General features: G+C 38.4%; 1 long non-coding RNA gene across 2 annotated transcripts in view; it reads left to right on the top strand.

Annotated features, from left to right (window-relative positions):
- LOC108961237 (uncharacterized) overlaps positions 1–24,085 on the top strand; it is a 29,827-nt gene extending 5,742 nt beyond the window's left edge. Inside the window, exons 3-4 of one of the 2 annotated variants that reach the window (XR_007777685.1) lie at positions 14,883–14,950; positions 20,773–24,085. This is a non-coding gene — a long non-coding RNA (uncharacterized LOC108961237). Of the gene's footprint in view, positions 1–14,882; positions 14,951–18,293; positions 19,076–20,772 lie in introns of those variants that run through there. The other variant, XR_007777684.1, reaches the window with a different exon arrangement.
- The last annotated feature ends 572 nt before the right edge of the window (positions 24,086–24,657 follow it).

The raw sequence follows: 24,657 nt of genomic DNA, 5'->3' as shown, positions 1-24,657 counted from the left end.
GGCATACCAGGGTGAAATTTTCTAGGACACTGAAGCTGGCCTGAAATTTAATTTCTTTTTAGAAGAAGTGATTGTTACTTTGTTAGCTTTATTATTAGGTAGTTTAGGAAGTTGAGTTAGCTCACAAGATAAACAAGCATTGGAATGTGTGCACAGGAGAGTGCAGAAGTAGTCCACAGCTGTGGCAGGGGTGTGGGCTCTCTCCAGAGAGGGAATTAGACAAATGCAACCACTTCAAGCAAGGTCAACATTTTTCATACTTCTTGCCCTGCATTTTCAGAGCTTAATGATCTACCCTGGTTTATGTCATACTTCCCTGTGTAGGATAGTACTGCAGGACTGAGACACTGAGGATTTTTGTGCAGATAAGGGAAGGTGATAACTGCAGCACTTGCAATGGAACATGTGATGGAATAGATGCTGAGTAACAAGAAGCTTCCCATTTACTCTGTCTTCTTCTGTCTTCCCATGTCAAGTCACCACCTTCATGAGACCCTCTTTTCATCTCTTTACAGGAAAAGAATAGTCCTCTACCTTCTAAAAGTATTGCAAGGCTACATTATTTATTTTACAGAAAAAAATAGTTGGTTTCAGCTTCAGACCTATCAAACATTCTCATGGTTCTTGTTTGTACACTTATTTTTTCAAAAATGTATGGAAGATGAGAAGACTGAAGGTTTGTGTTCCAAGACAAATTTTAGTGGTTATTACTGTAGCAAGTAGTTGGATTAAGTAAACATATGAACACGAGCTTTTTCTTCTCAGCACTTTTTTTTTCTCCATAGAAGAATGTGAGCCACTCTTTATTAGGTGTAAATTGTGTATTACTGCATCAAGAGATTGACTTTGATTTACATGGGATCATGGCTTGGCTGACTCAAACTCTGATCCACTTTGCTGGACTACTTTATGACTGCGATGAGGCATCCTTCTAATTTCTCCTGTAACCCTATTCCTCACATTTCCCAGGCCGTGGTGTTTGTGTTTCCTGATTTTAAAGCACAGTGTCTTAATTATGGTCAGAAAAAAAACATAAGGGAAGGGAATTTCTGATCTGTGTTTTAACTGCAGTTCTTACTGGTATTTATTTCAAAGTAATTATAGGAATTGAAATTGCTATGAAAAAATGGTCTTTTCCTGCTAACAATTTCAGACACTTATGTGTATTTGAGACAAATCTGCAGACCTTTGTTGACACAAGTTTTATTGCAAGCCATATTTATTTTCCAGCCACTACTGTAAAATAGCCTTGCAGCAAGGGCTATCTTCAAGGAGAGGAGAAGGGTAAAGAACCAGAGGGACTTGCAGTGCTAAAGTCACTTTTTTCCTCTTACTCTTATCGCAGGCAGCTTTTGCTGCTGAAAGTGTGAGCCTCTCCTGCCCCCTCGTGCAGACATGTTAGCAGTGCCAGCAAGTCCCTTTCAAAAGTCCGCTCAGAGAAATAGCAAAATGGAATAACGTGCAAAAGTTTCAAGACAAGGCAGTTGTGCTGAACAGCGTTTTAGAAAGGAGAGACATATGAAGACAGCTGTAGAGACCTGCAGTGGGGTATCTCCCAAGCCATTAACAAAGAGAAGTTGCTTCTTGAAACTTGCTTTTCCAGGCTGTAGAACATATAAGCTTATGAGGATGGTAGATCTGGTGAAAGTCTGTTTATGTGTCCCCTTCAGATTTGACAATAACTGTGTCCAAAATTTTAATCTGAAGAATGGTATCTTCAGGAATTAAGCATGGAAGCAGTTAAGCCTGTCTACTCTACTGCTTCTCTCTGCAGGACAGGTCTCCCACGTATGTTAAGCCTTTGCTGGCATGTTGCTGGGTCCTGCTGCCACCTGGTGCTTCTTACACCCTCATCTGCTACCCAGATGTCTTGGGCTAGACATCTGTTCTTCTGGCCTGTGGTCTGTCACTATACTGAGTTCTAAAATATTTTTGGGTGCCTTTCACTGAAAATAACTATCAAGATAAATATCAAATAGTTTGTCAGAAATGGCATGGTGATCAAAGGGTGAGAGGCACAGCAATACCTAAGCTTTGCATTAATAATTCAATGCACAGTTTTATGTACTTGCACCAATACTGGACCATATTTAGAAGACTATTTGTTTTGTTTTTCTCAGTGCTAACTTAGACAAAATTTCACTGATGTTAATGGGAGTTCAACTGAGCAGAATACAACTGGAATCAGGACTGTGGTATTTGGTTGTTTTGGTTTTTTTTTTCAAATACAGTCAGGGTCAGAGTGGATTGGTCTGTGTTCCAAAAACATCTTAGCTGAAGATACTGAATTACAGCAGTAGCTTCTTCACCTTATTTTTGAGGACCAAACTAGGTTATATAACTTATGTTGTTGAGCAACCACATACTGACATTGTCTGCGGTATTAGACACCCTATTTTGAGTGCAGCTAAACTTTTAGGGAAAAGGACAATCAATAATACAGGACTGATCAAGAGCAGAGAAGATAAGTGGAATGGCTCTAATTCTCTTTCTAAGTTCCCATCCTGTAGGGCTTGGATCTTTTTAATCATCATCTTTCTTCACATGAAATCTTAACTTCTCCCCCTCTCAATTCACAACAAAAACACCAAACAAAAACTGAAAGCCAAAGCAAAACAAAACCAAAAAACAAACAACCAAAAAGAGAAAACCCACAACAAAACCCCCATCAAACAACAGAGGAAATTGCTTCTGTGATTACTGTGAACAGACTCTTAAGATCAGATTTATAAAGTCTCCTAGTCTCTAAACTGGCTTTGCTTACAGGCAAGCATTCTGGCAAGCAGCAGGGCACCACCGTGCTGTACAAGAGAGGGGTGATGGTGGGGCACTTGAATAAACAAAGTCACAGAAGAAAAATCCACTAACAGTTATTAATTTTGAGGATACAACCTCTGTGTCAATAATTCCCTAACCTACGGATTGCTGAGGCCCCTGTCTTTTCCAAGGGAATTATAGTAATAATCTTGTTATGCTACTTCCCTTCCTAACAACTGATAGCCACTGCCAAAAAAGAGATAATCAGGTAGCTCATCTTCAATCTGGTCCTACTATTCTATTTTTAAGGGGTCTCTTAATCTGAAACCCAATGAGACCAAATAAGTTGTGATTTACAAGGAAAGAAATTAAGTTGAGAGTAATTCACACACTCTTCCCAGTACCCAGCAGACTTGGCTGCAAATGTACAAGTAACTACAAAAACAGAGAATTGAAAGCCACAAAGAGTCATAAATGGATTCATCAGGTACAAATTTTAAATAATTCAGCTTAGAAAGATTAAGTGGTAGTGGTGTTGTTATTGCAACTTTTTTAAGGCCTCAATTAATTCTAGAGAAAGAGAGCCAATGCACCTTTAAAACTTTCTGCTTAATCAAGTATAGCGAATGCTCATTTAATGATTGTCTTTTTGTACCAACAAGAAGTAACAACGCTTTTAGCAAAAGAAATGGAATGAGAGAGAAATTGCCTAATCAGCCCTACTCATGCAGTGCTTTGTGAGAGAGATTATTGAATTTTCAGTCTCTGCAGAATTTTAATGAAGCTCTGTCTTGCTGGAAAATCCAGCCCTTTGTCAATAAAGTTCAATAACTCGACCACCCATGTAATAAGATGTACTGCCTGCAATCTTTCACTTGCCAAAGCCAGAGGCCTGCTGCAGTCTCCCTGAAAGTTGGAAGTACTCATTTGTTGTGTATTTTCCTACAGTCTGCATGCAGTGGGATTTGTATTTACTGTAGTGAAGGTGTTTATAGTGAGGTAGAGAAAAAATTCAAATTTGTCTCAATGGGCTGGCTGCTATGGTAATAGGAATATTGCCCTGCTGAAAGGGAATACAATGAACCTGTCTTCAGGACCACATCTGTCATGGTAAAACTCTTAAGTTACAAATTAAGTAACAAGGTACTGAAGAAAACAGAACTATAAGAAAGGAAGTGAAAGGTGTTTCAATAATGTCTGAGCTGAGGTGAAAAATTAATGGCCAGAGAAATTCAGAGGGTCACTAAACAGGAGAATACCCTTGTACCACTGCCATTGCTTGGGATCAGAAGAAAAGTGAGACCACTGATCTGCCAAACTAGACAGAGCAAACTTCAAGGGATATTCACAAAACCCTCCAAAAACCAAAACCAAGCAAAACAAAAGCAAAACAAATAACAACAAAACACCAAAAACCCCTGAAGGGATGAAGTCAATTTGGCTGGATGGGTATGGAGTGACTATTATGTATACACCAAATCTTTAGTTTAAAATTAATCAGAAATTGCAAGGATGTGAGCAGGCTTTTTTCTATGGAATAACTGGCCACACTGAGGTCCTCTGTGCTGCTAGTTTCAAACAGAAGTTCTACATTTGTGGATTTATAAGACCTTTTGTTGATGAAAATTTCATTGTGTCACTAACATGTTGCAGTGAGAAATTGTTTTTATATTAACTATATTTTTTCAGTGGAATAAAATGTTTGCTGAGGCAACTTCTATACCATTTGCTCTCTAACTCTGGACTGTATTCCAAGATCAGCAAGAAAGGAATTAAAACTCCTCAAGTGTAATTTGTGTAAAGGAAAATCCACAGACAGCAGTGGGGAGCTGGGATTTGATAAAAACAGGAGAAGACTCAGTCTCCTCTGATGAGAGGACACAAAGTTATTGAAGATAATGTTATCAGAAACTGGTGGGGTAATACAGAGAATAGCACAGAAGCAGAAGCAGATTAGCCAGAGCAGGAGAAAACTTAGAATCAACCCTGACATCAAGGTTGTGATGGAAGTGAAACAACCTGTAGAATATATGTCATGGAGAGCAGCAGGAAGTGTGAGTATTTTCTTGTCCCAGCTGCCCATAAATGTCTCCCAAACAATGGTTTACATTAAATGAAGCTAATACCACAAAGTTAGATGAACAGAATAGACAGGGAAATAATTAGAGATACCCAAAGAATGAAGAATAGGCAGCCAAAGAATAGTAATGCAGTGGATGGTGTTTGCTTTATAGAGACAGCAGAAGATAGAAAGGTTTAATGAAGATTCTTATAAGCTATGGAAATCTGTCAATTAAAATAGTGTGAGTAGCTGTAAATGTTGCAGACTGCTTTGGAGAAGAATGTTTGCCTGCTACCTAATAAAAAACCCTTGTGGAAGGATGCAAAAAATGCATTAAAAGTTTCGCAGCAATTGCTCTGGAGGGAAAAGGACTAAAGACTGGTGACCCTAGTTTTGGGTAGCTTTTAAGATAGGTAGGTGTCTGGAGTTCTTGTTACCCCTGATCAAAATACTCAACAAGTCATCCAGACTAAAGGAGATGTGAGTAACAAAGGACTCCTTTTCCAAACCTGGTTACAGGTAGCATTATGATCCTCTGTGAAATTTATGACACTCACTGGTAGAAACAAGAAGAAATAAAATTGGAAACAGGTAAATGTCTTAATGAGAAATATTAAGAAGCACTGCTAAAGCTGTGGGGATTTTAGGCAATGAAAGAGTTAACATGGAAATAGATGAAAGCAAACAGAGGGAGGCAAAGAGAATGGGTAAGAGTAAGGGAAAGAGGAAAATATTCTGGAAGGAAATGGAGATGATGGTATTGCTGAAGAGCAATTTAATAGAATGGAGCTGTCCATCATATTGAAAACTAATATAAGTAGAAAGACAGATTATTAAATACTTGCTGAAGAATTGTTTTCATGTCCAACCAGTGCTAATCCCAGAGCAGGATAAGCATATGAACTGAATTTTTAAAAGAAAGAGACTTCTTTCCTGACTACTTGCTGGTAAATAGTTTGGAATTGGATTGGCAGATAATGTATGGGAGAAAAGAAAATTTATAAATAAGGTGTTGAAGAGAGTAGGCTTCTGAGCCCTCAGGAATTGACTGTTAAAGTGTGAACAAAGCAGCTATTTTAAAGGACATGTGTACCAGGGAAGATCAAGCTGCCTGGAAAGACAAAAAGAGAGAAAACACCAGAGAAAGAAACACATGAAAGTTAATGTTTGAGGCATATGATCTGTCCCTAATAACAATGAAGAGAAAAGAAAGGATTTCCAGCAAGACTAGAGATCAGAGAGGGTGTGTCAAACAATGAACTTGCATGTAACAGTGTTTGTTTGCTGGAGTCAGATAATTGCCAGAGCATTTGTGGTTTATGTGTTAGAACAAATGTCTGGGAAGAGTCCAGGCTTTGTCTTACTGAACGTACAAACCAACTGAGATTAACTGATTACTGATGAACACAAGGCAAGAACCTTTTCCTCTGTACTTGCCAAGTCAGACTCTCCAAAGGTGGGTGTAGGTTAGCCAAACCTTTTAAGAGTCATTTATTTTCCACCTCATAAGTTATTTAGACTAGGTAAAATGTGCCATTGAATGATACATCCTAGGTCAATCACGAGACATGTTGCTCCATGGAAGGGTTCCTTGGGTACAATTCTGGCCTTTATGTCAAAGGGAGTCTGAAAAGTCTATCTTAATGTCCCTTTTAGTTTTATATTTCATTAACACAAAGTATTACATTTCATCTTCATATGGAGACAGCATTCTCTATAGAATAGTTGTTCTCTGTGTTCAGAGTAATATTTTATTCCAGGAGAGGATTCTTGCTGCATCCCTTTCTACTGGTGTGAATCCATTATTAAAAGGTATTACATTAAGCAGGTGCATGAATAAACCCTAGGTGGGACAAAGCAATGGCACCTCAGTAAAATTATTTAGAGGAGGATGTGTGCTGGTTCCCAGACTTCCTGACCCACCTTATGCCTTCCTGAGTGCACATCCTGCATGCAATTCTGCACCATGGGAGCAGCAATAAAGAGACAGCAAGTGGAAGCCAGTAACAAGTGAAATGCGTGGGTTTCTGTGAAGCAGCAATTCCTGCCAACACCTCCAAGACTAGAGTTCAGTTGCAGTCTTGCAGATGACATCTATGTAGGTCATTGTGGCTAATTATATATCTGAGAGCTATTTTCTTTCCTGAAAAGGTGCGAATAACTGTGAGTAGCTGGGTACCTCTCTGAGTTGAAATGGCATGAGATAACAAGATTTAATTACACTAAATACAAGTAATTTTAACCTTGTTAAGAGCCTACATGAAAGGTAAGAAATATGGGGTTTATTCCTATGCTGGTTACAGCATTTCCTTCATTATGAGCAATTTTTAAATTTACTCTTGCTGGCTAGTACTGTGTTTAAGTATTTTGCATAAAGTTAGGCACCTCTGTAAGGTTTAAATACTTGTTCTTTCTTCTCCTGTATGTGTCATTTTATGTCTATAAAATGTGGCTTAAGTCCTTAATATAAGGTACTAAACAAGCACAAAGTTTGGTAATACAATAAAAAATTATATTATTATTAATGAATATGCAAAAGTCAATCCTGCTCTTAAAACAAGCATATGTGATAAAATATAGCTAAATAAAGCTATAAAAATATATTAAACTGATGCAAAACTGTATCTGTACCAGATATAATATACACTGAGACAATGCAGTAAGTGTATTTTCATCAAAGAAGCATCATTACTGTAAAAATTAACACTGCAAACAAAAGCCCAGGAATATCCTTGACCTTTATTAACAGGTATTTTTTTGCCTTGGGTACATTTTGTTTCATTTTTAAAATAAAGCTTTTCAGTTTAGTGAGGCTTAAGTTTTATAATTAGAAAATACTGCTAATCATGCTACTCCTCTTAGTTGTTACCATTTTAAATTTCATTTGGTACCATGACTCATTATGTACCACGTATTTTATGATTTTGTGGAAATAATACTGAGAGATACTGCTCTTATGATACCTGCATGGTCTCCCTAAAAGGAGATATTTTAACATGCTAGCTGCCCTCTCTCTGCATGCAGGACAAAAGCTGAATGGGTCAGGGAGGCTGAAAGCAAGCTCCTTGTTCTTGAAGTTGGTAGGAGTGGTTTCAAGCACCAGCAAAGAGCTTGGATTATTTAATAACTGCTGGCATACATCATCACAGGTATTTAATGCCTTTCGTTTCCTTTGGTTCTGTGAGTATCAGTGATTTCAGAGTATACAAAGTGATGCATGCGAGCTCCAATATGCTGATAAAAGTCCAAATTGCCAACCTTCTTCTTTCTTTCTGAATGCCTGTCCCCACCTTCACCACATTATGTAAGGATCTTCGCTTCCAAGGCTCAAAATAAAGGAGTGCTTAAAAAGTTAGATGCTATAACAATGACAAAAATCCTACTTGTGAATCCACTCCTTTAAACTTTCTTCTTGCTTCTCTTTTTGTATTAAGCATATCCATATCTCCAGTATTGTTTCATGCCTGCCTCTATGTTTACCCTTCTTGAAGGAAGTGGGGGCCATAGGTTGCCTTGTGAAAGAGGATGGCAGGGAACTCAGGGTAGAATTCTGTTATCTTTTTTTTCTGTATTATATCCCAACTTTTCTTGATTAATCCTGTGCTAAAGCTAGAGGAGGATCTTTTATTTGCCTGGCGTGACTTCCTCATCCTAAAAGGCACTTTGATTTGCATGGAAGGAATGGCATTGGAAAGATTACACAGAAAGGGGCTTATATGAAGGAAAGCTGATTGAGAAAGCTTATTTTTAAAAGTCTGGCACTTTTAGTTTTGTATTATACATTAAATTAGTTCTTTACCCTTTATACTTCTCTGCTCTTGGTAGGGAATAAAAAGTTAAAAAGAAGCATTTTTAATATACCATAAATTCTCAGACACATTTTACCCAAGAATGTGGAGCCTTAAAGCTGAGGATAGATCCAAGAAAGAGTTAGATGTCCTGTTGAGAGCTGGGGAAAGGCTAGTAAACCTGACCTCATTCCTGCTTCCCTCCTGGCTGTTAGAGCAAAGGACAGCAAGGGGTGGAGTGCATAGAGCAGTTGCTGTCAGCCAGATTGTTGTGGTTTTAGAAGGGAGGTCTTGATGGGTGGGTCCTGAACCATCCCCAGGGGAGCAACATATATTAGTAGAAGTAGATAGACCCGATTTTTATAAGAAGCAATGATAGACACTAGTGGTAAAATGAGATAAATCACCCTCAGCTGGAAACACTAAAGGTCATTTGTGATTTAGTACTCAGAGCAGCTTTGGAAAGGCAATCCTATCCTCTTCATTAATCATTAAAAGTCTTGTATTGAATAGCTTCTTTGTCTGCAAAAATTGCAAGATGCAGAAATTTTTATGTTTTCCCTCCTTGATGTTAGTGAATTTTGTATTTTTCATATGTAATGCCCAAAGGCATAGCTTGTCCTTTTATTTATTCTTTCTCCAAAGTCTCTTATTTCTGATGCTGTTGTAGAATGACACTCTTGCCCACTCCAACCTCTCACTGTATAAATGGCAAAGAGAAAAGAAGAGAAAAAGTGGCAAAAGGAATAGGAAACATTTTGTATCCCAGCTTTGCACAGCACTGAAGCTCAGATCTTGTCTTGTGCCTTGTCTAGTGTCTAGAAGCAAGTCTTGCTGCTAATGAAAAGCCTTCTGCCATAGAAGACATATTTGCTGGCCAGTGGGCCTGTGGCCATCCTCTAAATTCATTGTTGAAGGACCCTCTTCCAGACTGCCCCTAGCTGGGTGAAGTATATTTTACCCTATGAGTAATGTAGGTAACATATATATTTACACATTGATACGTTTCTGGCCCTCTGGGAAAAAACTCATAATTATGTGAAACTCATAATTATCCCGCTAAGTGAATTTCTGTGTATTACTGGAAACAATAAAAAAAAAAATCAGTCTATCTAGTCCTTCGGTTTATCTGCTTCTACAAGATGTGAAAAATGAAGAGGAGATAGGAATTTCAGAATTACCTGAGATTTAAGCAGAGATTTAGGTCTTTTCTAAGACCTAAATCGTTAAGATCATTTGGTAGAGAAAAATAGATAATTTTTACAACTTGTGAGAATAGGGGTCAATTTCTTTTAAAAACTTAACTTATGTCTAGAGCTCTATGTATCCTTGGATAACCCTTTTGTCAGTGATGATAAATATACTTTCAAAGACTTCTGGAGACCTTTAGCTTTGATGAGCAGTTCAATCAACATACTCAGTTATGGCATTACTTCTAATGGATTAGGGCTTTTTTTTTCACATACAATTGGGAAGTGTCTCTTCCTATAAACAGGTTAGAGAGAATAAGCATTTCTGAATTGTCAAGACAATTTCATCTAAGTCTGTTATAGTCTACAATTTGAGAACAATTTAATTATGTGAACATTGCAATGGTAATAAGGAAGACTGCTTATTGCTAGCTCACAGCAGAGATTATACATGATAGGTAATGAGACAAAGCTGGCAGACAGTAGTAAACTTGGTCCTGGCAACTCCCCAGTCTGAACCCGCTGGTTTTGGAAAAGAGTGGGAATGTAACTGTTTTCATGGCCCTATGGCTTGTAGATGGAAGCCATTTTGGGAGGGGCCAAATGGTGCCATGAAGTCCATGGAAATAGGGTATACTTGGTGCCTCTTTGGGGCAAGACCCAGTGGACATAAGCCCTCAAACCGGTATTTTTGGAGAGGATTGTTTCACCTGCCCTTTATATCTGTATGTGTACTCTCAAAGAAGCGACTCACTATTAAACGGTGAATCAGAAGAAGCACAAACAGAGGGCAATGGAATTGTATGGGATTTCAGCAGAATCACGGGTGATTTTTGGCTTATTTCTCTTGTGCTTATGTAAGGCCTTTCACTACTGTGAGAAACAAATGGCTCAATAATCCTACCCTCCCCCAAGTGGGCAGGATTATTTTTTTCCACACCCCCACTATCCCTCCATGAACAGTATGTGAATAAGGGTATTTCTGGGAAAATGAAGGAATGCTGATCCCAGACATATTGCCCTCTGATTTGATCCATTATGCACATCTCTGCCATCCAGGATTATAAAGAAAACAACTTTATCTTATGTAAAAGGTGATTGACGTTGTGCATGTGTTGCAAGGCTAAGTGGTGAGCCTTTTATTAGTGCTCCTCTACCCAGCTGCTGACTCTGTAACCCAGGACGGACTGTCAGGATACAGACATTTAATGTGCATGTCATAGCTGTATTTTCAGTGGTTGTGTCTCAAAGTGGCCCTTTTGACTCTGATGTTATCAAATATCTTTTGAGCTTTGCACTCCTGGAATGTGACATTGCCAATCCCTTCATAAAGTAGCTCCAATCTCTGCTGGCCTCTTGTTCAATTTCTGTATCAGTAGATGTCTCTGCTTCAGTAGTGTGAGTGAGAATTGGGTCTGACTGCCTTTATTTCATTCTGTCCTTGCCTGTTGCCCTTTGGAAAGTATACAGGGCATGAGACTATGTGGCTAGCATGCCACTGCATCACCAATTTCCACTTTTGTTCTACCTCATGTTAGCTCTTCCTCAGCTGTTTTAGAAAAAACTATGTGCAATGAAAGAAGACTTTCTATTTGCAATGTCACATTCCTTTTTGGAATCCATCTGAGGGCTGTGCCTGCAACAGCTTTCTTGCTAAATAAGAGACAACTCATATTTTCATATTTTCACAGTGTCCATTTTTTTCCCCTTATCTTTTGATGATTTGCAGATTAGGCATGTTTTAAGTCAGCAGTGAAATTCACTGTGCCCTGGGGACCACCATTTAAGGGTAATTTTAGTTCCTGGCACCCTGACTTAGCAGACACAGGTGGATACAGCTGCTGTGCACACAAATGTTAAGCCTCTTGAGAAACAGCTCACAAAGCCAAGCAAAAGGCGACACAACACATTATTCCTGCGAATGCCTGAACTCAACAGAGCAGTGGTTGTGAAAGTGTGTAGTGTGCTGATTGAATCTGCCTGAATGTGTGTAATTGCACCCATTGTTCATTCAGTCACAATGATGAAAACTGGTCCGTTTTTTTCCCTTTCTCTCCTTTTGTAATATGTGACTTTTTCTGTACCTTCCTCTTTGTGTCCTCTTTGCAAATGGTCTTTGCCAAATGGAAATGCTGCCTGGCATTAATGGTTATATTCTGAAATAACATTGCAGGCTGTAATAACATTCCATGAGAAATAAGCCATTATTTTTGAAAATGTGTGTTCTGTACAAGACTAGGTAATATGTCAAAGTTCTTTGCTGCCTTGAATGTGGTACTCTGCTTCTGTGTTATCTCCATAATGCTGGAGCAACAACAAGTTGCCACTCTTTGTCACATTTTCAATACATTTTTTAAATTTACATTTAAAAATGCTTCTTCCTCCTCTTTATGTAAAACAAAGGTGTCCAGAACTACAAAATGACTGAAAATGTCTTGCTGTTGTTGAGGAGGAATTTGTTTTTTCCTTCTACACTGCTTTTAGGCCCTAAGTTCCTCTCAGCACTCTTGTACTAAGTTACATTATCTCTCAGTTCTAAAGATTAATCATTAAGGCTTCTTTAGATAGCTTTATGGTCATACAGAACCTCCAACAGAAACCACCAGCTGTATTATTTAAGTATTCTTGCCTCAGAAAGCTCATCTTCATAACAACTGTATCAAAGGATTTATTAGCCATAACTGTGCCACATTTTACAAAGTATGCCAGACAATGGAAATACTATCCAAACTGAGCTTTTGTAAGTGCAGTTGGTATGAACTAGATCTTTGGGAACCTTTTCTCACTAAGCCAGTTTGCCAGCCATTCTTCCTAATTTTTATGCTGTTCACAGTGTTATTTGCTGGTATGCGAGTTAGTAAACACTTCCCAAACTTCCAGATGGGACCACAGTCTCTTTTTTTCTCTATTTCATATCTGTCAGGGCTGATGCAAGACCCAAGTGAAGCAGGTATCGGGACTGGGAAACTAGTGTAGACCCATTGCCTCCTTTTTCAGTCAGAGCTTTGTAAAGCAGGATTTATTGTTGCTGATGCCACTGGGGAATGGCTGTCATCTGTGGCATAGCAGGTATGAATGCTTGTGAGGAGCTCATCCTCTCCAGAGAGCCCAAATTACCCTTCCCAATAATTTCATTACTTGGCAGGAGCAGAAAGTGTCCTCTTTCAACAGTGAAGCTAAGCCTCAGGGGCTCAGCCTCTTGCCTGCCAAGCAGTGAGTGCCCAAGCCTGTCCCTTCACCGCTGAGACCACAGAGCTCAGTGCTGCCTGTCACCATGACATGATCACCACAATATTCTGTACTTCCATAAGTACAGAATATTTCTGACTGCAGGCAAGTCACATTCTCAGTGCCTCAGTTTCTCTGTGAAACTCACTTCCCTTTTTGAGGAGGTAGTGAAGGCTGGGTAATGTTTGATTAATGCTTTCAGAAACAGGGGTAATTGTAATCTCCATTCATCCCTTCCTTCCTGTGACAGTGTGATGAAATGTAATCAGTAACAATCAATTGCCTAGAACTAAATAAAAAAGCCTCAAAAAGTAAAATGGAACTATTGTGGATGCTAAAGGCTTAAAGCTTTAAGAGATGGAAGTGAGCTAGGTTGGATAACTATTTTTTGATGATGCTAGTAGCAAAATTATTCCATACCTGAAAATGGTGAATATAAACTTAAAAATGTAAACTCTAAATCCAAATTTTACCTAGGGTTATCCCGAGGAAAAAGAAGTCAGGGAAAAGGTCTGTAAATGTCTATCTTCAGCAGTCCTAAGAAGATGGCAGTATAAGGATGATGTAAGAAGGACACTCTTACTCTCAGAATCAGGGATGTTTCTGGTGGTACGCATGTGGACACTGTTAGTCAGGGTTGGATGCCCTGCACTAAACTTCAAGATGAATCTTTCCTCTGTATAACAATTTATTTTTCATTTTGGTAAAAAAACATCTAAACACATGCAATTAAGTCACAAGTTCAGATCCCACAGAAGGCATCTCAGTAGTTTTGAACCTCTCTTATTGTGTATCCACATGACCATATGTGAATGCAAACACTGTCCCTTGAAATGAATTTTGTGTCAATAGCATGTGTATTGGAACTCAGCAGATATTTGCTTATACAATGAGGTGGGTGACAAGAAAATACTTATGATTTGATGGAAAGAATGTGAAAACCATTTGTCAGCTACTCAGTAAGGTGAGTGCTGGATATACTTAACAATTTGCTTTGATGGTGGTGTGCATTTTCTAATTTATTGGATGCCTGCTTCCTTCATAAAGTAAATTATGTATCATTAATCTTGCTTGGAAGCTGGTACCTTCAAGATAATTTAGTGATTATTTTCTTAGATAATCTACCAGTTAGGAAAGTATGATGTGATCAATATAGAAAACTAATCTAGCTATCAATGATTTATGTGTGTACATGTACAATATATGCCACACCACACTTGACCTCTCCTCTCAAAGGCATTCACATTTGTTTTGGGGAGTGAAATATTTTATTTCACATCTTTTGGCACTCAATGTTGATAGCAGCTGAGATTTATAATGGCAAAGGGAGTACATTGATTGATTCCTACACTCATCTACCTAAACATTTCTAAAATGTGGGGAATTAGCACTGATTCTTCAATAACCTCCATGAAGCCAAAGCCATGAATCAGTGTGCACTGCAAGATCTGGGCTATAACCAGTATTGGGAGGACAGATAGATTTTGGATTCAAGAAAGCAATTAAGCATATGCTTAACTTTGAGCACATTTTATGCCTATGGTAAGCAGCTACCACAAAACCCATGTGCTTTTATAGCACAGCACTGGAGCCCTGAGAGGACAGACCAAAGCCCATCCTACTCACCTGGAAAACTTTGATGAAGTCTATTTCCACTGCCTTTTGTGAATTTGCTGGTTCAAGTTAGAGCAGGAGATATAATTGCTACTACTATCCAGTGGCAGATATTTCTTTCATGGTTCTAAACCAAAGAGGTGTTTTGGTCAGAAGTCTGTTCTCAGGCCGTGTTCTGGCTGATGAGACAGATAAATCAGGGGTGTAATTAAAAGGCAAATAGCTGTTCTCTGTTACTTTCAGTTATACCATGAAAACGACAGTGGAGCCTGCTCTGCTCTCTTGTTCCATGGAAGAGTATTGTCCAAGAAGTAAGAGAAATATCTGAACTTTGGATTGTTCAACTGAAGTTGATTTTTGAACTTTTAAGGTTTACTTACCACTGAAGCTAATGTGTTCCAGAAAAAGCTGTCTGACTTTGTGACCTTCTAATGACTGACTATTCTGCTCTATTTCATTTTTTATTTCACACCTCTCACCTCTGTATTTGGGTGCCAGTGAGATGAACACCTTGCAGAGTGATTGAATTCAAAGGACTCCAAGTTTTTCCCTAACTTTAGTTTATAGAAACGTATTTTTTGCTCCAGTTATCTGGCCTCTTGGAGATTGCTTTCTGACAGTAACCTGGGAACAGTGCAGCCTATTATCCTACAGGATCAAAGGACGTGGGGTTTTTTTGCAATGGAGCCTTTTCCAATCTTATATCAACCATAGTAGCAGAGAATCTGCACACAGAGAGTCAAACCCATTTGGGCTTTAGGATGGAAAGGGTTATTTCATTAAATTTTCACCATAGAAAATGTAGCTTGAAAGATGGCTTGAGTCATTTCACAAGACATAATGGGATAAAAATGTATACATCACCTTGATATACATAGACAACGTCGAATTGTAGAATAATTCAAGTTGGAAAGGGCCTTTAAGATCATTCAGTCCAACAATTTACCCAGCACTGCCAAGTCCACCACTAAATAATGTCCCTGAATACCACATCTACATATCTTTTAAAGACCTCTGGGGATAGAGACCCAACCACTTCCCTGGGCAGCCTGTTCCAATGCTTGAAAACCCTTTTGGTGAAGAAATTTTTTCCTAATAACCCATCTAAACCTCCCCTGGCACAACCTGAAGTCATTTCTTCTTGTCCTATTGCTTGTTATTTGGGAAAAGAGACTGACACCCACCTTGTGTGGAGAGATAAGATCTGCCCAGAGTCTCCTTTTCTCCAAGTTAAACAACCTCAGCTCCTTCAGCCACCCCTTGTAAGACCTTTCATCATCTTTGTTGCCAGCAGGCAGATTTCCAGCCTCTCTGTTCTCAGCCTGGGGCACTGCATGGGGTTGCTGTGACCAGAGTGCCTGCACTTGGTGCTATTGAACCTCATGGAGCTGGTGTTGAGGTTATAACAGATATTATCTGTTATATAGGAGACATTGTATGGCCATCTGCTGCCTACTGTAAAGAGCATAGGGCAAGGCCTTTTATTCAAAAAATGGCAGATTTGCCTGGATGCATTCAGGATCAACTGGTCTTTGCTTATATCTAAAACCACCCAGATCCTCCCAATTTCTGTTCACTTGCTTTATGTACCTAAATTTTCCTTAACAAAGTTTTCTAGAAAACAATATCTCCTGTTACTCATGCTTAGAAATGCATTGAGTGGAGGGTCAATGGTGCTGGGATCTGAAGTTCACCTATCTGCTCCTTAATGGCTAATGGAAGACATTTCTGGAATACAGCAAGCACGTGTATTTCTGCACCAAGATGAATGATTTACCCTATATCCTTTTATTCAGTGACTTAGTCAGAAGAGCTGTCACTTCAGAGACGGGAGATTGAGATTAATTTTCTCTCTGCCTGAGGTTTGAAGTCTCCCACACTCATGGTCTGGATATCAGTCAATTAAATATCATGGGGTGAATAATCTCTGTTTCCCTTGAAATGTACCAGTTCATATAGAAAAAATAAGTGACTTAAAATCTGGATGGGGAAAAGAAAAGGACATTACTGCTTCAGAATTACAAAGCTACAGGGGAAATGGAAAAAATATTTGGCTTCAGTAAACCTTATGTGTATATTCACTGAAATTATACAGACACTGGGACTCAGGTGTCCCCTTTGCCAGATGGGTGGCACAACCATCTGTGTTTCTGTGGATTTCATAGGACAAAAAGGGTCCTAAAATGTTGATGTTGTACAATGCTTGATTCTGGTTGCAAGGGCCAACTACCTTTGAGAATCTAGCACTGACTTTTTGCAGTAGCTGGGGTGTTTTATAGTTAGTAATTATGGAAATTATCTATTATAATTTGCATTTTTATATACTTCATTCACTTAGCTGAATAATTATAGTTTAGTATTTAATTATCCCAAACACATATCCTTCATGCCTCTAATTTTAGTCTGTTCTACTACACCTGCCTCTCATCTGCTGTGTTCATCTCAGTTGCAATATGATTGGAATGTATTTCATGGATTAATAGAATGGATTGGGTGGGAAGGGACCTTAAAGACCATCTAGTTCCAACCCCCTTCCACTAGACCAGGTTGTTCAGAGCCCCTTCCAGCCTGGCCTTGAACACCTCCAGCATCCACAGTTTCTCTAAGCAACCTGTGCCAGTGCCATAACACACTCAAAGTAAAGACTTTTTACCAAACCTCTGATCTTAACCCACTCTCTTTTAGTGTGAAGCCATTCCTCTTGTCCTGCTACTACAGGCCCTTGTAAAAAGGCCCTCTCCATCCTTCCTGTAGGATCCCTTCAGGTACTAGAAGGTATTTGTCTTCTATACCTTTCTTTTAATAAGATTTCTGATCTCTGTGTCAATGACTCTCTTGTTCTCTGAGCTGTTTCAGTTCGTATACAATTCTAAATCTTCTTAGAAGCCAACTTTTTTCCTTTTTGATGCTGTTTCCTCCTTATTTAACATGCTCTTAAAATAGAAATAAAACTATATCGTAGATCTACTAATTTTAAGAAATATCTCTTTCCTCTTGAGATCATTATTTTTATAAACTTTTTTAGAATATAAAGTGAATTATAAATATAAATATTTTAGAATAGAAAGTGAAAAAGTCACTCTAAAGGAGAAACTGCTAACAATGCAGAATGGAAATTTTGAACTTCTTCACTTGCAACTCAGCCAAATCTGTGGTTGGAAAAAAGACTACTAAAATATCTTCTGATGATGAGCTATGCCATTAAACTTCCTGACTACTTCATTTCTTATCAATGTGGCAGTCCTACAAAGACAGTGTTTTGATTCTCTCCTGTTTGATTTTCTTGTTTTTGGCATAACAGTGCTGACTGATACACAACTTAGCAAATTTTTACTTTAAGAGGCATTCCCTCCTCAAAATAGCTGAATATTTTGAGCAAAACATATTGAATTTCGCTATGTTGTCAGTTCTTGTTGAATGCCAGTAGAATAATCTGCCTCTGGCACTGTTACAGTGGTGAAAGTAATGTTCTTGAGATCTAAAGGTAAACAAAAACTGGTTGCAACTGTTGAGCAACATCTGCAGCTCTTGGAGAGTAGAACAAAGAAGACAGCAACAAGACTCATATTATTTATTTCCCTTTATATTCCTTTGTGAAACCAGAAAGCTTTTTTGGTTTTTTTTTTCTTTTTTTGCCCTTTTTTATTTTTGTAGGTGGTGTCTTTTGCAGCTGCCAAAGTGTAAAATTATGGCGCTAAACCTCTTTGCTGAAATGATGTCCAAGGCTAATTCATCTGTCACATGGCATCCTACATCTGGACACGCAAAAACTGTTTATGGGAGAGTCCCCCACGGGTAGGATCACTGCAAGTGATTGGCATATGAAGAAAATTCCAACATTCTAAAGTTAGGAAATACAATCTCTGTGTGGAAGTTATAGCTAGGAGGCATATGTCTCATTCTAACCTGCTGGGCTATATACTGTTAAATCTGGAAAAGAACAGGAGTGTGATTATGAAAATGAAGCTAGATACCTGCGAACAAGCAAGCAGCAATTTTCCTGGGATATGACTGTGTAAGTGCAGAGCACTCAATGCCAGCCAGGTGGAAGGTTGTAGTAGCTGTTTAAAATCAACTGGGTTTAATCAGTCAAGCAGCACATTTTTGGGAAATGTGATTTTGTTTTCAAACTAGGTTGGACAGCAGGTTCCTCTGTAATGTATTCCACAGCACTGCCAGCCTCCAGCCATTAGCTGTGGATGGATTTACCCTGAATTACCATGGTAGCCTGAGGTTCAGATTTCAGCCTTATGTATTTATTGTGAAGAACATTGTGAATAAGATTTCAGAGTTTGGGAAAATTTGGAGCTGGGTGTAGGGACACTGGTAATTTGAGTGACTGTATGAGCCCAAGGTACAGTATGTCTTCATAAAATACAAGAAGTGGAAGGAATAAAAAACTTCTTGAGGTGATGCTGTATCATTGGGATCTTCCTCCATGCCTTTGCCTTTGTGCAGTTGTTGATGAGCTACAACAAAAGTACTGATATGGGCATCACACTGCTGATACAGACACAACAACCTGTCTCTTCAGCAGCACTGCTGGGAGCAGTATGCTGCTACTAGCACAGGGAAATTCCCACTCTACTTTAGATTCCCATAAAATCCAACACCTTCACTGTCCCAGTTTTTGATTTCAAGATGCTCAGTGATCTGAGCCTGGTAATTGAAGAGGCACCAAAATTTCAGGACTAGAATGCTCAAAGACTTCTCTGTTAGAGATAACTTATCTCAATTTCACTCACACAGCAAGAATGGAACTTGCAAGTGTTGGAAGTAGATCTGTTGCTACCTCAGACTGTGATCATGATGGCCTCAAAACTATCTCAAACATCACTAAAATTTATTATGGTCTGGTGTTTAACTACCTATGGTAAATTGCAGCTGAAATACAGAAAATGTTCAATAAAGTAACTGAACAATAAACCAACATGAAAACCTCATCTTCCCTAAGGAGTAAAGCAACAAGCAGAGAATCTGCTTTGAGAAGTATCAGTGATTTGCAAGTACCATTAAGGTGCTTCTAAAACATGTAATAATGCTACATTAGAACAGGGAATTGAACAATCATAGCAATATAATTTGTCACATTTCCCATCTATTTCCCTTTTCAGTTTTTTGAATTAAATTTAGTGGATGTTCTAAATGAAAAGAAAAGTTTTTGAGCAAGACCACTTAGTCCCTCTCCTAAAATAAAGTATATATTTTTCTAGGATAAGTCACTCTACTTCTCTTCCATCTCCAGTAGCACCCGGACTGTTGGCTATACTGGTAGCTGGTAGCAGGCCTTTGTAGGAAGGAACAGAATCAGCAGTTCATGACTCCCAGTTCAGAAAATCTTGTTTTCTAAAATGGAAATAGTGCAGGGAAAAATGTCCTTCCAGAAAGCAGAATTCCAGACTCTGAGATTTCAAGATATTTGCATTTGAAGAACGCAGAAGGCATCTCTTCACACAACCTCAGACTTGGAAACAGAGTCAGTGTGGTCCTAGACATGACTGTGACAAAACAAGAGCCTAAGCTGCTGTGCAACAAGGAGAATTGCATATGCAGAGTCTAAGAAATCCTGACAAAAGTGCTGACTCTCATAATTGTGTCCCAGGCTATAAGAATGAACCCATGCTAGTTTCTTTCCAGCTTGTAATGGAGATATATAATAAATTATTTTCAGAATTTCTCAAATCCTGTAAGATCAGGCCTAGGTTAGACAGGATCCAAGCACAAAAGAGACTGAATTAAAAAGCAATTGAAAAAAGAGCTAAAGAATACGAAGTCAAAGCCCCAGCAGAAACTGCTTTTGTTCTCATAGCTGGGGGCAGAGTGAGTGATCTTTCCTGAAAATAAAAAGTAAACAAAATAAAATGTGACAGGATAGTCCTTTTGACAGATGGTTTAAATTTTAATAGATCCTGCTGATGTTTAAGAGCTAGGAGTTTTTTTACTGTTTCAGCCACCAAATCAGTGTGAACTCTTAAGCTTATATCTTTTCAATTTTCAGTTTTCCCAACTGCAAGATGGAGACAATTGAATGCTATCTTTTTACACAGTTTTTTAGCAGTTGAAGATAGGTGAAGGTTTCTGTGGATCTTGTGAAATAGAGCAAATTTAATATAAATGCTTTTTTTGTTCTTAGATACTTACATTGCTGGTCAATGGAGACAAACAACTGCTGGGTCACTTTGTTCTGGTACAAGAACTGAGAAAGACCACTTCTCAGTCAAGTCTCAAACTGCCTCCAAGCCCTTGTGACATGGGAGAGAACTGGACTCAGGTTCTGGATCTACCTGTTTTAAGTGTAAAAATCCAATTTTCATCCAAACAGAAGTCGGTCTAAGAGCCATGAACATTGAGCTGAGTTTCAAGACAAGCAAACATGGGGGAAGGCACAAAACCAAGCCTCAATATATCCTATGGCTAGTTACTCACACAGCTGTAGAAAAGAAACCCATGGCTCTGCATTCTCCTCAGTCTGCCCCTCAGGCTGCATAAGAATCCTCTAATTGTTCTGTCTCCTTCAGTAGAGCTGAGGACTAGTACTGTTCATCTTAGACTGAACTCACAGACAAGCTTCCAAGCTTTCAAAATAATACTTGCAGCAACTGCAAAAATGCATTGATAGTAGGTGTTTCTGTAGTTATGTTAAATTTTTGGTGTTCTTTATTAACTTCAGAATAACAACATTGTCAGTCATTCCAGGATATTTTCTTTGTAAATCGTATCCAGCTCTAAACTAATATGTCCTGATAATTACACCACTTCCATGAAAAATCTCAAAGCTTTATCTCCATGAAAAATAAGACATTACATTCCAGTCATTAAACACATCTCTTTGCTTTTATAGTTTTAACATAGCTGATGTGTGACTCAGAAAACAGATACATGATTTGGTTTTGCTGTCATCAATTTCTCTAGCACATGAACAATAGTATTTCAGCCCACTCCTATGCTGCTAAGAAAATTTCTGCCACTTAGGGCAAGTAGTATGATATGAATCTCCTTTCCCCTATATTTTTCAGAGCTGCAGGTACTTGTTTTACTTTGCCATTAGCAAGTTTCACTTCAGAAACTGTAGCTATCGATTCAGTTTCTATTAGCAATATATGAGCCTGGCTGGCACAAGAGGTGCTTAGATCCATTGTGTAGTAAGAGTTGAGATTCTTGGGCTGATGTGACCTCAAAGAAGCAAGATAGATAGATCTGAACCTTTTGCACCACAGCAGTTCATTCCTCACACCACAAGCTGTGGCACAAGCTGCATAGTCAGCATGATGCCACAGGGAATATTACCTTTCCATCAGAACCCCAGTATTTGTCTTGTGGTGTATCCTCTCAGACACAGCTGCTGCATTTCACTTGTTTCCCTGGAACTTTCTTCTTCCAGAAAAAATTCAGGTTCCTTCTGCTCTTACTGACAGATGGGATGTTCAATTTTCTAGTATTATCAAGCGTATAATCTCAGTGGCAAAATTTCTCATTGATTTAAATGCACTTCAGTATGACTAACTCTTCTATTGGAATGTCTTTCAGAATTCCAGGTGTCCAGTTACAGATGGGAAATTTTCCTGGAAAGGTTTTCTTAACTTCTCATGAAAATTATAAGCTAAAGTTTGAGATTCTGGAGTAAAGCCTATCAAAGTAGAAAAAAACCCCAAAGTACCATCAACATTCAGAAGGCTCTAGATCTGACCTATTAAAATAGACCAGCCAGATATGTCTTTTCATTTCAGTGATGAAATGAACTATTTATATTTGAGCTCAGAAATTTCAGGTGGGGTGAACAAAGATTTCTATCAGATCTTCATAGTTCATATTCTTATTTTTGAAGGACTCATATGGATTTACAACAGAACAACTAAGATTCTTATGCATGAAGACTGATTGAAAATGTATATGTATAAAAATATCAGAAGAAAGAATTCAATCAGAAGAATGACAAGAATTGTTTACCAAGGAAACAGCTGTTTTAACTAAAATCTGAAAAGTGTGTATTTGCATCAGGATAAGAAAGCTGTTGCTCTGATAAGGCCACAGTAGAGATGACTTCTCAGCAGAAAGCTTGTGCTATGATAACAGGAGAAAGGCAACAAGCTACAACTCTGTGTGCTGTTTCTTCCCCTACCTGTTATCCCAAGAGGAATTTGGTCTAAGATTTGTGGAAAATGAAGCAAAAACATATCTTGAGGTAAAAGGTCATGATACCTAGTGTTGCTCCAGCTGTGTATGAAATAACCCTGGGTGATGATGCTTCCAGACTTATTCCTTGGGGAAACCAAGCAGTATTTAATAAGCCTGTCTTTATGAGGAATTTTTCCTTCTTACTAGCCTAGAGTCCCCTGAAATCAAACACAGTGTCCACATCATCATATTTAAAAATCAGTAAGACTTTCATTGAGGGAAAAAGCCCCATAGAAACCCTTTGCATTCATTCTCATAGGTAAACATCTCCTGATTTTATACGGATCTGAAATTTGGACCAGAATTTTGTTTAGCAAATAATTATTTTATGGAAGATTCTTTAAACTTGTTTGCTCTGAACATGACTGTCTGTGCAGCCACCATAGGTCACTCGGTGGCTTGTGGGGAAGATGTTTAATTTTGCACAGAAAAAGTGTTCCATTTTCTCTCCCAAAGGTGAAGTGATGACTCTGTCTGCAAGACTGGATGCTCATTTTCAACAACAATTTCTTTAAGGAATAAGTAGTCATTCAGTTGAGTGTCTTTTAATGTTGTTAATCCAGTTAAGTGCTTGTGCAAAGGAGCTAACAATAATGGCTAACCCATCTGAAAGTCACCCATAATTGTCAGGATCTGGCAAAAGGCTGCCTCAAACACACCGGCTCATACCCTGCAGCTGACATGTCTTCTTCCCTTGAAGCTCCCTTTCTGCACTTCTTTCTGTCTTGGTTTATTTTGTCATGTCAAGTAATGTCATAGCTGTGACAATCTTGTTTCCAAAGTCTTTAGTACTCATTCCTGACCAGTTTATCTCAGAAAAACTCTTTTATTCCCTTTCAGTAATTTATAAACTATAGCTGGTGTCTTCATAAGATGGTTTTTCACAGCATTTAAGTTTTAAATTATGTTATTATGGCCATAAGCTATAAGACAAAGGATCACGTAGTGGGAACGATTTTCTGACATGAAAATCAGTTTTTGCATAATTCAAATGTTCTGGAGAAAAAGATGAATAAAAAATTTTGTTCTGGCTCTGCTCATCACCAAATATATTTATTACTGTAATGTAAAAGTAAATGAAGTAATTATTTTAATGTGTAAATGTATATTTTATTGTGAAATATTTTAACTTTATTCAGTGGGCCTAAATTGAATCATTTCAACAGAACTTTGAATTGCACTTTTTATTGTCTTTTGACTGCTGTCTCCTATTGGACCCATGACTGCTGGAAATCATACATGCTGTATAAATGTATACATGGGCCCTTTAAATAAACTTGTTTATTTAACACACCTGGTTCCAGCGGAGTAATTGCTAATAAACTCTGCAATTCACCCCCTGCTCCCCTGGTTTGGTCAGGCCTGTGTAACAGTGAAGAGATGGTGCTGGTCAAGGTAGGACTGTGTAACAAACCTCTGGAGAAAGGTTTTTCTGAATCTTGTTTTTGCCTGTAAGTGTGTAACATCTACCCAAGCTCCATGCCTCAGTACTGGTGACTTGGAAATCACTTCTACATTGCAAATTTGCTTATAGCCTGGCCACTCAAAATGTTATAGTATGTAAATGCTGTTGCTTGCTATCAATATTTTTGGATGGGTATGCAAAATGTAGCCAACAACATATTAAAATGGCTCTGTTATGAGCTAGTTGGAATGGATTGCTGTTTTACAAATGTGCATGTTTGCTGTGCAAAACTGAAGGAGAAACTGGACCTTGAAAAAAGGAGACTTGCTAGAGTTCTCAGCTCCTATGATTACTGGGCAAGGTACCCAAAACAAATTATCCCCATGTCAGGATTGTATTCAGAAATGCAAGTATCTACAGTGTGGGTTTCCATACCTG

This window comes from Serinus canaria, chromosome 5 (genome assembly GCF_022539315.1).
Source record: "Serinus canaria isolate serCan28SL12 chromosome 5, serCan2020, whole genome shotgun sequence".
Taxonomy (NCBI): domain Eukaryota; kingdom Metazoa; phylum Chordata; class Aves; order Passeriformes; family Fringillidae; genus Serinus; species Serinus canaria.
The sequence above is the reverse complement of the archived record's forward strand: the minus strand, read 5'-3'. Positions and strand labels throughout refer to the sequence as shown.